Source organism: Echiichthys vipera, assembly GCF_963691815.1.
Source record: "Echiichthys vipera genome assembly, chromosome: 5".
NCBI lineage: Eukaryota > Metazoa > Chordata > Actinopteri > Perciformes > Trachinidae > Echiichthys > Echiichthys vipera.
In genome coordinates, this window is record NC_139830.1 from 14,309,838 (window position 1) to 14,322,253 (window position 12,416).

Here is a 12,416-nt window from a genome sequence, read left to right on the forward strand (position 1 = left end):
CATTGTTAGACAGCTACTAATACCTTGTCTTTTCTCTTTATAAAGACCTGATACTGCCCAGGTAAATTACTTGATCTAGAAAAAACGACTCTGGATTTACTTGATGGTAATGGTAAATGGACTTGTACTTATATAGCTCCTTTCTAGTCTTCTGACTACTCAAGGCGCTTTCACATTACTTGTCACACCACCCATTTACACCGATGGCATCTTCATACCATCCAATCTAACCATTCACACCATGTTTACACACCCATGCACAGCACGGGAAGCAACTCGGGGTACAGTGTCTTGCCCAAGGACACTTCAACATGCTGACCGGAGGAGCTGGAGATCAAACCGCCAATCTCTCGAATGGAGGACGACCCACTCTACTACTGATACACAGACGCCCCTTGAGACATGGACCAAATGACGTGAGTCACATGTGTGGTTATCAACCAAAAGGGAATTGGAATATATAGAAGAGTATACCCACCTTCTCATCAGTAACCTACCCATCTTCATGGAAGTAGTACCAGTGCTAGCAGGATAGTGTTGTGTCTATGCAACAGTGTGTAAAAACTGTATCTCTTTGCTTTTGCATTATTTGTGTTTGTGGCTGGATCTGCTGTGGAAGATTGTTTATGTGTTTATGTGTTTGCTGCCTTGGTTATGGCATATTCTGTTAAAATGTAATTTAACTCATGCAGCATAATAGTGCTTGTCGCACCCGCCACATTGTCCGCAGCTTTTTTTAAATTTATTGTTGGTCGTTTTTGTTTGTCTGAGTTTTGTCTCTTATCTGGTTAATTCTATTGAGGAAGTCATATTTTTTAGGCTGCAAGTACAGTATAGATGGATATTTCTTATATCTAAGTACATTTTTACACAAGTACTTTTACTTTTTAATTTCTTTAAAGTAACAGTCCCTTTACCTGACTACAATATTCTACTACTCTCATCTTTTTGGTGTACACACAACACTCTGATTTATGGAGTAAAGTTCTTGCAATTTATTTCAAATTATTTCTTTATTATTTTCCACATTTAACAATGCCAGACATTTAAATGGATACAACATAATAATAACAATTATAATAATCATAATAATAAATCTGATAAAAAAAGAGATTAATTAATAATAAACAGAAATAAAAAACAGAAATATAAAATAATCAAATAAGTATAAATAAGTAAATAAAAATAATAGCTATTTTCACAAAACATATGTCAATATCAAGGTCAGGTCGTGGTAGGAGGTTAATAAAAGGTTCCAATTTTCTCAGAAATATGTCCAATTTATTTGAATATAAGTGCTGTGCTTGCTATTTTTAATGAAGGACATACTGTGTAATTTACTGACAAAGTGTAGGTTGTGACAGGTTGTAGATCAAAGGCCTGTGTGATACCATTGCCACACTGAAAAGTTGCTGCTGTATTATAATTGTGATTGTTGATTAATGTTAAGAGATAATATGCATTAGATTGGATTCCATGATAGAGGCATGTTTGTAAAACACAATCCTGCAATTTACTTCCAATTGTCTGATTCACCAGCGAGGGGAGCTGTTGCACTGTTTCCAGTTAGGTTTGTGGACCTCACTGAGTGAATAATAATTTGGCTAATTCAGTCTGTGTGTTAAGACATGACTAACACCATCTGCATCTGTTACCTTAGGCTGTATATGTGTATTTGTTGTTTCCATGTCTGTGCATACTAAACACATGAAACAAGTGTGTTTTATGACACACCCACAAGAGACAAGAAAGAGGCCAAGGCAGAGAGCCAGAGCTGTTGAGTGAACACAGAGACTAGTAGACAGGGGAATTTACTCTGTGTGCATGTGCGTGTGTGTGTATGTGGAAACAGTTCTTGGAGATCCTCACAAAACAAACAAATCTTTGTTGCAATAACACAGATATGGTTTATCACTTCACGTTTCTGTCTGCATCATGTGCGACCAGGAGGAGGAAGAAAAGCAAAGACTTAAATATAAGGTTAATTTAGGAAAAATGAAAACATAAAAATATAAAGAGGTAAAGTCTGTGGAGTCTTTATGTTTTAAATGAACATGTTGCGCCAAACAGACACAGAGAGAGATTGTAAGTGATAGATAGTGGGGAGAAAGAGAGGATAGAGAACAGAAAGAAAACTATGGAGGGAGCCCTTAGGTCGGGTGTGCACAATCCTGCTTCTGGAGAGCCACTGCCCTGCATGTTTTAGGTTTCTGCCTGCTAACACACCTGATTCTAATGATTTTCAATCCTGCGATAACCTTCAGCTGCTTAATAATGAGAACATCATTAAAATCAGGTGTGTAAGAGCGGGTAGAACAACTTCAATTTCCCCCTGGGATTATTAAAGTATTTCTAATTCTGAAACCTAAAACATACAGGACAGTGACCGGAATTGGGCACCCTTAGGTGATAATTTCATTGTTCTGAGTATGTTTTAAAAATGCAAGAAAGCCAAGCAAACAGTAGTAGTCACTACACACAAGAGAGAGAGAGAAAGACAGAGCTGTTTGCATCTCAAACATTCTACCTTGAGAGAAATGTGAAAGACTAAAAAAATGTCATTTGAAAAGTTTATCCCAGTGCCCAAAAGAGACTTAACTGAGATATCAAAAATAATTGGCCCTAATCAGTACAAATCTAATCCAATAAAATCTTGTGAAGGGTTTTTTTTTCGCAATTGCCTCAGGCTTAGAGAGGAACAAGATCACTAACGTAAAAAGACAGAGTGCAGAGTGATGTCAGGTGTTTGGATACTGAAGTGCAGCCAAATGCAGAAAGAACGTCATAAGAAGAGTGTTGCCACATTTATTTACTGGAGCTGTTCAACACCATATCTGTAATGTCAGACATGTTCTGTGTGTCAAATTCCCCAAGAAAATGTTTCCATTGGTTTGTTAGTTTTGTGTCAGGACTGCTGCAGACGAGGGAAACTTACAGCATCATCCAATTTGTAGTTTTTGTGACAACTGAAAGAGAACAGGAATATTTAATCCTGTTAGATGTCAGGCAAATCCTTTTGGTACCATGTTGAGATGAAAGTGTGATAATGATGAGATGATGGGTGTGCATGTTCCTTATCAGATTAAATATAATGACAGACGGTCTGTGGATGACACAAATGTGTTCAGTCGAAGAAACCAAAATTGTTCTTAAGTCTAAAGTCTCCCATAACATTACAACCTCTATTCAAGTCAACTGTGACTTCTTTCTACCTTCATTTTACACTATGAACGCTTTGTGTTTACACTCTGTGTCTCAAGATATTTTGTATATCAGGCTCTCATTCACTGTTCGTACACTATGAAAAGTTATGCACTGTAATCTGTATGTAATCCACATACAATATTTATTAGTGTAGAAATCTAGTCCTGAGCAAAGAAGCAAATCAGGTGACTAAATAGAAGAGTACCAAAAACCGTGTTGAGGATGGCCGGGGTGGTCGATGGTCCAGTGGTGGCTGCTGGTCTTTCAAGGAGGGGAAGCTCATTTTATGGCCTACATCATAAATGTGTTTGTTTATTTATATGTAAATTCTACCCTTCGTTCCTTTTCAAGAAAATGATCTGTGAACTTGTTGTACCCACTAGGCATCTTTTCCAGGGACTTGACCAGTGTCCTCTCAATGGCCAGCAGAGCTAGGCTGCTTAAACGGCCTTGGCCCAGCTGGAGCTGCTGCGCCAGACTGCTGTGAAGTGTGTCCACCCGTGAGTGTGCGTGATCGTGACAGGGGGAGAAGCTCCGCAGCTGCCGCTGCTCGTTGGGGAAAGAAACTGCAGAGTGACAAAACAGAGTTGCTAAAACACAACCCTAGTAGTTTTTAACAAAGATAAAGTCGCTGGGGATCAGTAAAGTCTCCAGATCAGTTCAGAACAACGGACAGAAAAACTGGGAAAATGCTCTGCTGGATGTTTATTCCTTAAGATCGCTGATTTGCTCATTTAGCTGTCAATCAAAAAAGGATTCCGCCATAGAAAGCTCATCCAATCATCATGCAGAAGCTGAGTGTCCGGGCCAGCCCACTGTCCCATAGACCCCCAGAGACGCTGAGCGTCCAATGGGCGGGACAAGGTCAAGCTTTTATCCAATGACTGTCTAGTTTCGCTGCAGTGGAGCAACCCGCTCTACGCTTCCCCATTTAAGTCAGTAGAAGCTGAGCGTCGAACAGAGCTTCCCTTGCAGTCTAAGGGCAATCTCCACTGGATGGGTCCCAAAACACAGCACTTTCCCCTGGGAGACTGTTGTTTGTCTCACAGAAGTACTAAGCCAAAGCATGGACTATTTTCTAATCTGAACCAAGTTGTTTTGTTGCCTAAACTTAACCATTGCAGTCACATATGTGATGCTGCTTTACAGCGATAAATAGAACGTCATATTTCTTAAGATGTCATACGAACCTGGTTGGTGAGAATACGTTGTTTATACAAAATGGCCATGGAGTGTGTGATTTGTTTCTATAAATAAAAATCCTTTAAAAATCCTTTAAGAAACAAAATTTATACATTAACACAAGCTAAATAGTTACGCTCCAATAGTAGCTGATGTGTGCATGTGAGCATTAGTGTGAGTCTCCATGCCACTGAATGTCTGCCAAAGGATGATTCCCGGTCTCTTTATTCTCGCACTGCACTCTCATCCAACTGTATCCAGGCAACAGCTCATACTATCAGTGTGTTTGATCAGAGGGATATTGATGGATCTGGAGCCTTGTATCACATTACCTCTTCCACTTTCTCTTATTTATGTATTGGTATCCAGGGAGCTTGTTATAAAAACAGTTCTTTGTGTGCAGCTTGGTGTAGTTTTCCTCCTTTTCCTTGTCTTTCCTCTATGTTACTTATTGGCATGAGACTTGGGATGTATTTGCCCATGTCTGCATGTGTAAGTGTTTGTGTCATTATGGTACGTGGGTTCTGTGTGCGGTAGGAAGTGTCTGTGCCACACTGTTTCCTGTGACAATTTCCCCCAGTAGTTTCCATGTTTTGTACTTGCTTGTATGTGTTTTAACTGTCTGTGAATGATGTCAACGTCCTTAAAAAAATACTGATGTTGTCATTAGTGCTGGGCGATATGTCCAAAATATATATTTTTTATCTCAGTATTTTCAAAGTTTCTGTCAGTTTTACAGAATATCAGTATTTTTTTTCCTTTTGTATGGCTTGCCCTTTTATATAGGTTTAAAGTGGCTTAGTCTACTTTCAGAAGTACGTCAAATATAAAAACATTTTAATGTCATCATGTACCAAAGACTGTGATTACTACAGGGTTTGCTTTGTCCCACAAAATCATACAATAGGCTATATGAAGGAATCAGAATGCATGAAAATGTTTCATTGTAAACAATTTTTTCGCCCTAGTAAGACGTTACCTCGCCTCCAGTGTTTGAATATTGCTCTGAACCTGTGTTTCTTGACTGAAAGGCAGCGGGTTCATGTCCTTGCATAGGTGGATTGTTAATGCGTTCGTAGTGTCGCTCCACCATGTGCTTTATGAAGGTGATGGAGTAACATCTGAGCCACACATCTCTTGTGAGCAGTGCGGCTCAGCAGTGAATCATCTGGAGATTCAAAGTCTTCAAAGTTTTTTTTGGTTTTTGTTTTGTTACACGTGCCCAGCAAAAAGAGATAGTGACTGGTTTTTGACAGTGATATTGACATCATAACAGCACTGTCACTACAGTTTCAATGTGTGTATGGAGTATCACACAAAGTGTTGTGTGCCTATTTAAAGATAGTTCGTTTTCATTTGTTGTGAAAAGGTATAATCGTGAGAATTATACGCCGTTAATAGAGATAATGTGTCAATACTCTCCTGGCCTGACCTGGCCATAACACTCTTTGTCGCTAAACACCATTGTGGCGGTATGTAAAAAAATTCATATTGTACAGGAAATTAAACCTGCTATACCAGCACTCGTGTAGACCAAATTTCCTGGTGCAAGATTCCTAGCACAAAATGTGAAGTCCAAAGTTTTATCTGGAGGGATGAAGCAATTATTTATTTTATGATTATTGAATAAATATTTTCATATTCCTAAAATTATGTTACCTCAGCTTCTGTAACTTTTGGATTCAAATGTTACACTCGGCCACACAATATTTGTTTATGTTCTTTAATCAAAAATCTCACCAGGAACTTGAATTGGTGGTCTTTAGCCGTTTTCTCAAATTAATTCCTGACAATGTTTGACAAAGCAAGACTGAACATTGTCCCAAGTTTCCCTTTTACCCATGTAGTACACTACAGGAGATTGTCTGTCAGACGTGTTCTCACTTACTGGAAGGGCTCTGTTGGTTTAGGCGAGGGGTGTCGCCTGGTTAGAGCGTGCAGGCGGCAAGACATAAAGAGGATTACACCGTGGTCATGTAGCCGGTTTGTAATTTGGTCACAAAGAACTGCATCTCTTGCCTTTCCTTGAATTTCTCTAGTACAATTTTGACATAGGCCCTTAACCGACAGAACTTCCTGAATCTCCTCTCTCCATTTAGACACCTCTGTTGGTGTCTTGACAGTAAAGACTTTAATAAGATGTCTCCCTGTGGAAATGACCAGATGTTCATGTTGTAACCATTGTTACAGCCTCATTAATAAAGACTATTGTAGGTGCTCATCCAAAACTGTCTGGATCTACTACACAGCAGTAAAAGTTGCTCATTAGAATGAAAGTTGCTCTTTTTAATGATAGCATGCTTGGTTGAGGAACATCTAACATATTAAAGTTTGAAAAGTGTGAAGGTTATGACAGAAATTATTACCATACATGGGTTTAACATTCAGTTTTTGTTGTTTGGGAGCGTCTCTAATTGATATGATTCTGCCTTCAGTGTGTGTGTGTGTGTGTGTGTGTGTGTGTGTGTGTGTGTGTGTGTGTGTTTTCTTGGGAACAAATCCTTCGTAGAGAAGAGAACACACGCCTCGATCAGTGTTTCCTCATTGTGTTAACCCGCGCGCAACAAGACTCTGTTGTGCCACTAGTCAAACATTCTGTCGAGCGTCATCATAATCTCTGCTTCCTCTTTTTACAGCCATCAGTACCGCTAAACCATCTCACACAACATGTCACTTCCCAAAAGCTCACCCCGTCGCTAGGTACTCATGTATAGATGTACCCTGGCGTTTGTAAATTCCCAATATGAGCTTGATCAGCTCAGAACCATGTGTGGTTGACGATTGTAATGGTGATTTCTTGACCGCTGCTTTCTTATTATGACAGTAACAAAGTTGAAACCAGTTTTCTCACATATACATTACGTGCATTGTTGAACAAAGGTATTCATGTTATTGTGTCCATATGCCTTATTTTGTTCCTCCACTGCCTTCGTCCTCTCATATCCTGACATCTCCTCTATTCTCCTCTAGTCTCTTCTAGTCCCTTTTCCCTTTTGTCTTCTCTCCTCTCCTCTTGTTCCCTCTCAGGTTCTGTGGTGCTTATTTTCATAAGAAGGAATTTTGCTGGTCTCTGCACTGCCAGTGTCACTGTGGTATGTATCCCTGGGAGGGAAGCCAAGGCTGAACACACATATGCCATATCCATTCCTTTCCTTTCAATAACCAAACCAGCCACACACACACACACACACACACACACACACACACGCATGCACACGCATGCACACGCATGCACACGCACACACACACACACACACACACACACACACATAAACACACACACACACACACACACACACACACACACACACACACACACACACACACACACACACACACACACACACACACACACACACACACACACACACACATTTCGCTAACCACTCAATTCTCTGCCCACCTGTACAAACATAGCAGTGTGTATATGTGCATATGTGTGAGCGCTTCCTCACAGAGAGGCCTATTGTCCTCCAGGCTAGGATGTGTGTGCTGTGTCATGGATTGGCTCGGCGGCCACAAGCCCACTGCTGATTTTAACTTAAAACTTAAACACCAGACCTAAAATAACACTTACACTGACAAGGAGCAGCTGAGCTTTAATACTGCTCTCTCAGCATTGAGACTTTGGTGTTTCTGATGGTCAGGATGTAAATCACAATGTCTTGAAATATGTGATTCACAGAAAACCTTGTCATACAGTGGAAAACGAGGATATTGTCTTTCTGTAGAGACGGCAGTTTAGAGAACAGATCATCAATGTGAATATCTAAGTGGAGAAGAACTGTCAAATAAAACAAAAGCTTAGACCACAGAACGAATAGTCCCAAGTTTGCCATGGGCGCAGTTCACGGCGGGTCAGTTCACGGGGGGTCAGTTCATGGTCATGTTCCCCTCAATATTTAGACCATGTACATCTGCCCCCCCCCCCCCCCCCCCCCCCAAATAAATACCTGAAAGTAGCAGAGGACCGCTAGAAAACGACCAGTAAAATTGGTGTAAGTGACAAAAGACACCACTTTGTAAATATTACTATTGGTATTAATATATATAGTGATTGTGTACTGATTATATTAACAACAAGTCTTCATACCTAAACGAAGGAAGAGGTCTTTTGCCACTGACTCCCAAAACGACATACACATGTAAGGTTGTTACTTCTGTATGTGGTAAGTTAAGTTCTTGTTGTAAGTTAAGTACAGAAAGTAGTTTCAAAAAAGTCAATGTTGACTTTTGCTTTCACATGAGACATAAACAATGGTCTCCTGGATGAAAGTCCTGTGTCCATCATAATTGTTGAGGGTCAGTTGGCCATATAACAATAAACGTCAATATAAGTTGTGTAAGCTCATTACACAGATTTTTGGGAGGATGGACTAACTATCATTATTAGTCTAGTGCCTATCCATTCTTCTATTGCTTCCAGGTAAAATACACTCCACTTTATATTCAATCATGCAAATTCAAATGCAGCCTTTTTATCACATATATGATATAATATGAATTGATTTACATACTATACAGTCTCAAATGTAGATTTTATATAAAGATGGACAATGCGTCCTCACTTCCTCCCACTGTATAAAAGTGAAGCCGACATTTTGTAATTTTGCAACCTGTCTGCCCAGTAATGATCAGGTGGTATCAAAGTCCCGCCCATACACCCTACTAACCAAAGTCAATCACAGCTGTCGTTGTGATGTTTCACCCTGTTTTTATAGCATCAAATAACAAATTAAAACAAAGCTAATCAGAAGATAACCACTTGAACAATGATCAGTGTGATAACTACCTACATTGTCAGCAGCTTTGGAAAAAAATGTATTACAGTCGTGGAGGGGGCAGGACTTATGACCTATACTGCAGCCAGCCACTGGGGGGAAATGGAGATTTTTTAGGTTCATTTTCAGGGAGCTGTCAAGCCGTCCACTCAGTTTATGTTTTAAAACCAAACAGGCCTCTCCTAAGGTATTTAGCCTTTAACGCAGATAGCTGTTTCCTTCCTTACGTGCAGGTCACACATCTGCTGTTAATAAACACACTGACGCAGTACAAATCTTTTTTTCATACCATATTAAGAAAAGGACATATAAACAGGAAGTGTGAAGTCTAAAAGGAGAAGCATGTACTGAGTGTGAGCATGAACAGGAAGTGTGCAGTGTACATGTATGGGCCAGCGAGTTGTGAAAGATCTACTTTAATAACACAAACAGATGTGAAACTGTCTAGAGGGACTTTCTTCTCCTGCCCAACACCCTAAGGCAACTGATCAGACCATAGAAGTTTATAAAAGTCTAACAATTCTGGGGTAGATCTAAAGTCAAATGAATCTTAATTATGTTGGAAAAATATACAAGGAAGAGAGCTTTCACTCCAGTGAGTTTATCAAGTTTCAAGTTGGCAAAATGTATTCAGACAGTAAAATGCAATGCCAAGCATAAATTGGACTTATGTTTAACAGGAAAGAAAAGGAAAAAAAACAAACAAGTGACGCCTGTAAAGCAAACACATCAGTTAAAGCCAAAGTCAAAGAAGGAGAAAACTTATCTTGCTCTCCAGTTCAAGGTCAGTGTAGCAAGAAAGGCTTTTGTGTTTAAAATCAATAGCAGCTTGGGCGAAGTTTAACTTGCCTTTACACAGGAAATCATGTAAAGGTCAACAGAAACATGCCGCTCATGTTGACCAACCGTGAAATGCCGCTCATGTTGACCACCCGTGAAAGAGACGTTGGTATTGTTTTAAACTTGTGTGTCTGTCTTTCTGTCTCAATATTTTTAAAGAGATATTTTACTCATTTTAAATCCAGCTCTGTTTCATGTGTGCAGACACACAGTGTTTGGCTTCCCTGCACTGAGCTCTGAATATTGGAGGGCCATCAGTCATCACAATCTTTGAAATCTGCTGAACGATGGATATTCTCTGCCTCTTAAATCTGGGGACGTGCCCTGGGGAATGTAATACCATCGAAAGAAACACTTTTATAAATGACTGTTGAATTGATTTGTGTAAATCATTTTCAAATGTCTGGTATGAGTGAAATCTCTGGGATGATCATAGCTTTACAGAAGGCTGCCAGTTGTATACGTCTTGTTTTTTTGTGTGTATCTGCGCAGCAGCTCATGGGTGCCGTTTCTGCTTTTCAGATCAGTTCGTACATACTCAAATAGATTTCACTTCTTGTTCTGTAAAAAAGGAAGATCACAGAAATTAGATTATAATGTACGTAACAGCCATACTTGTGGATGAATAGGTTTTTCATAGTAGCAGTCATTTCTCCTCACTTTTATATTTTGTTAACCTCATTTGAAGTTTGTGAACAAACTCTTAATGTGTGACTTACATGCAAGACCCGGGGGATTTTTTATTTGAAATAAACATACTATTTAGTATTAAACTATGACAAGCTCCCCTGAGGCCTTTCTGTGAGTAGCGGGGGTTTTCAAGACACATTAGAACACCTAATGAAAGTGTTCCTGTAAATCGGAAATTAACTTTTAGGAACTTTGTCATGAATTCCTCCAGGTCTGCCTCTACCTTTGTCAAATTGTACCAGCCAATGAAAGTAAAAGTGTAGAGAGGAAGAGTGAAAGGGAAAGAGAAGTGGTCAGGAGGGCTTAAGAACGGGGGAGTTCAGGGATTTTCACAGAGTTTGCCAACTCCTCTCCCCCTCCTCCTCCTCCGTCTCCTCCCCCTGTTCCCTGCTTTTGCGTCACATTTCTTGGGCTGGGGCTGGAGTGAAGTTGGAGGAAAAGAGGGCAGGAGGAGGAGTTGATTGAGTTCTGTTGCTGAGGAATGTGGCAGAGGGAGAGAACATGGCTATAAAAGGATAGCACTTCCACTCTGTTGCTGTGATGTCACTGCTCAAATATTTCCTCCTTCCTTGCCTGCCAAGACTGACTTACTGACGCTGCTATTCTCCTAATTTCTCTGGGTCTCTCCTCCCCTCTTCCAGCTAAATACGTCGGTAAATATCTATGTTAGCAGCAGGAGGGATGTTTCTTTTGGTGCATGGATGGATAGGCAGGTGAATCTACTGTATGTGCATGGAGCATGTATCATGTCAATTAGATTCTGCTTTGTTCCTAAAAAAAAAACTATTCAAACATTAAAGTTGCATTCTTAAAATATATAGAGCTAGAGGAGAGTCATCTTAGACTACTCAGCAGTACCAAATGGATAAATGGATAAATAGAGTATGTTAAAAGCTTCCTTGTGTGTAATACATTTGGGGGGAAAAATTAATCCTCAGTCATTTGCATACACTCCGCTGCAATCGGCATGTGGTATTCCAAATGAGTGCACTGTGGATAAACAATGAAAAAGCTTAGGATTAACAAAGTTCTGCTTATAGATAACAGCCCGTAGCGGTTAGTGAAATGGAAGAAGTTTCCCATTAAGCTTTTGCTTTAAAAATAATCAGAAGTCACGCCGTCTTGAACAAGAGTTAGCCGAATAATTGGGAAATAATGGAAAATATATATTTGAAAGTGACTTTCCCAAATCTTTATTTTCCTCAGTTATTCAGATTCACTTTTCTCTTTTATCTCCTTCAGTCTGCATGTGAACGTGAATCATAGTGGTGACTAAAGAATACTATCAGTCATGAGCGCTGCGCTAAGCATAATGGGAGACCCGTAACATCTCGAACAGTGGAGGGCAGTAATGCGACATGAAAGTGGACGTGAATTGCTGTTAAACGGCACAAGTAGAAGAATAAGAATGTTTGACCCTTCTCAGCTCGTTACTTTTCTTTATAGATTGTGATCATGACTTGCATCTTGTTTCAGTGGTGCTGTAGAGATACACTAGTTTACCAGGCCACTCCACACTGCAGGAAACTACCAAATGAAGAGGCGGTTTAGGGGGAGTATTTGGGACAGAGCTCAGATAACCTGTTTAAGTACTGTATTTTAAGGTGCATTAGCCTCTCGGGTTTTTATCTTTTCCAAGAAAAAAAAGGTAGTGCTTTCCAAATAACCCAGTTAGCAAAGGAGAAGTTGCATAACACACTCCGTCACACTCTGAATGGT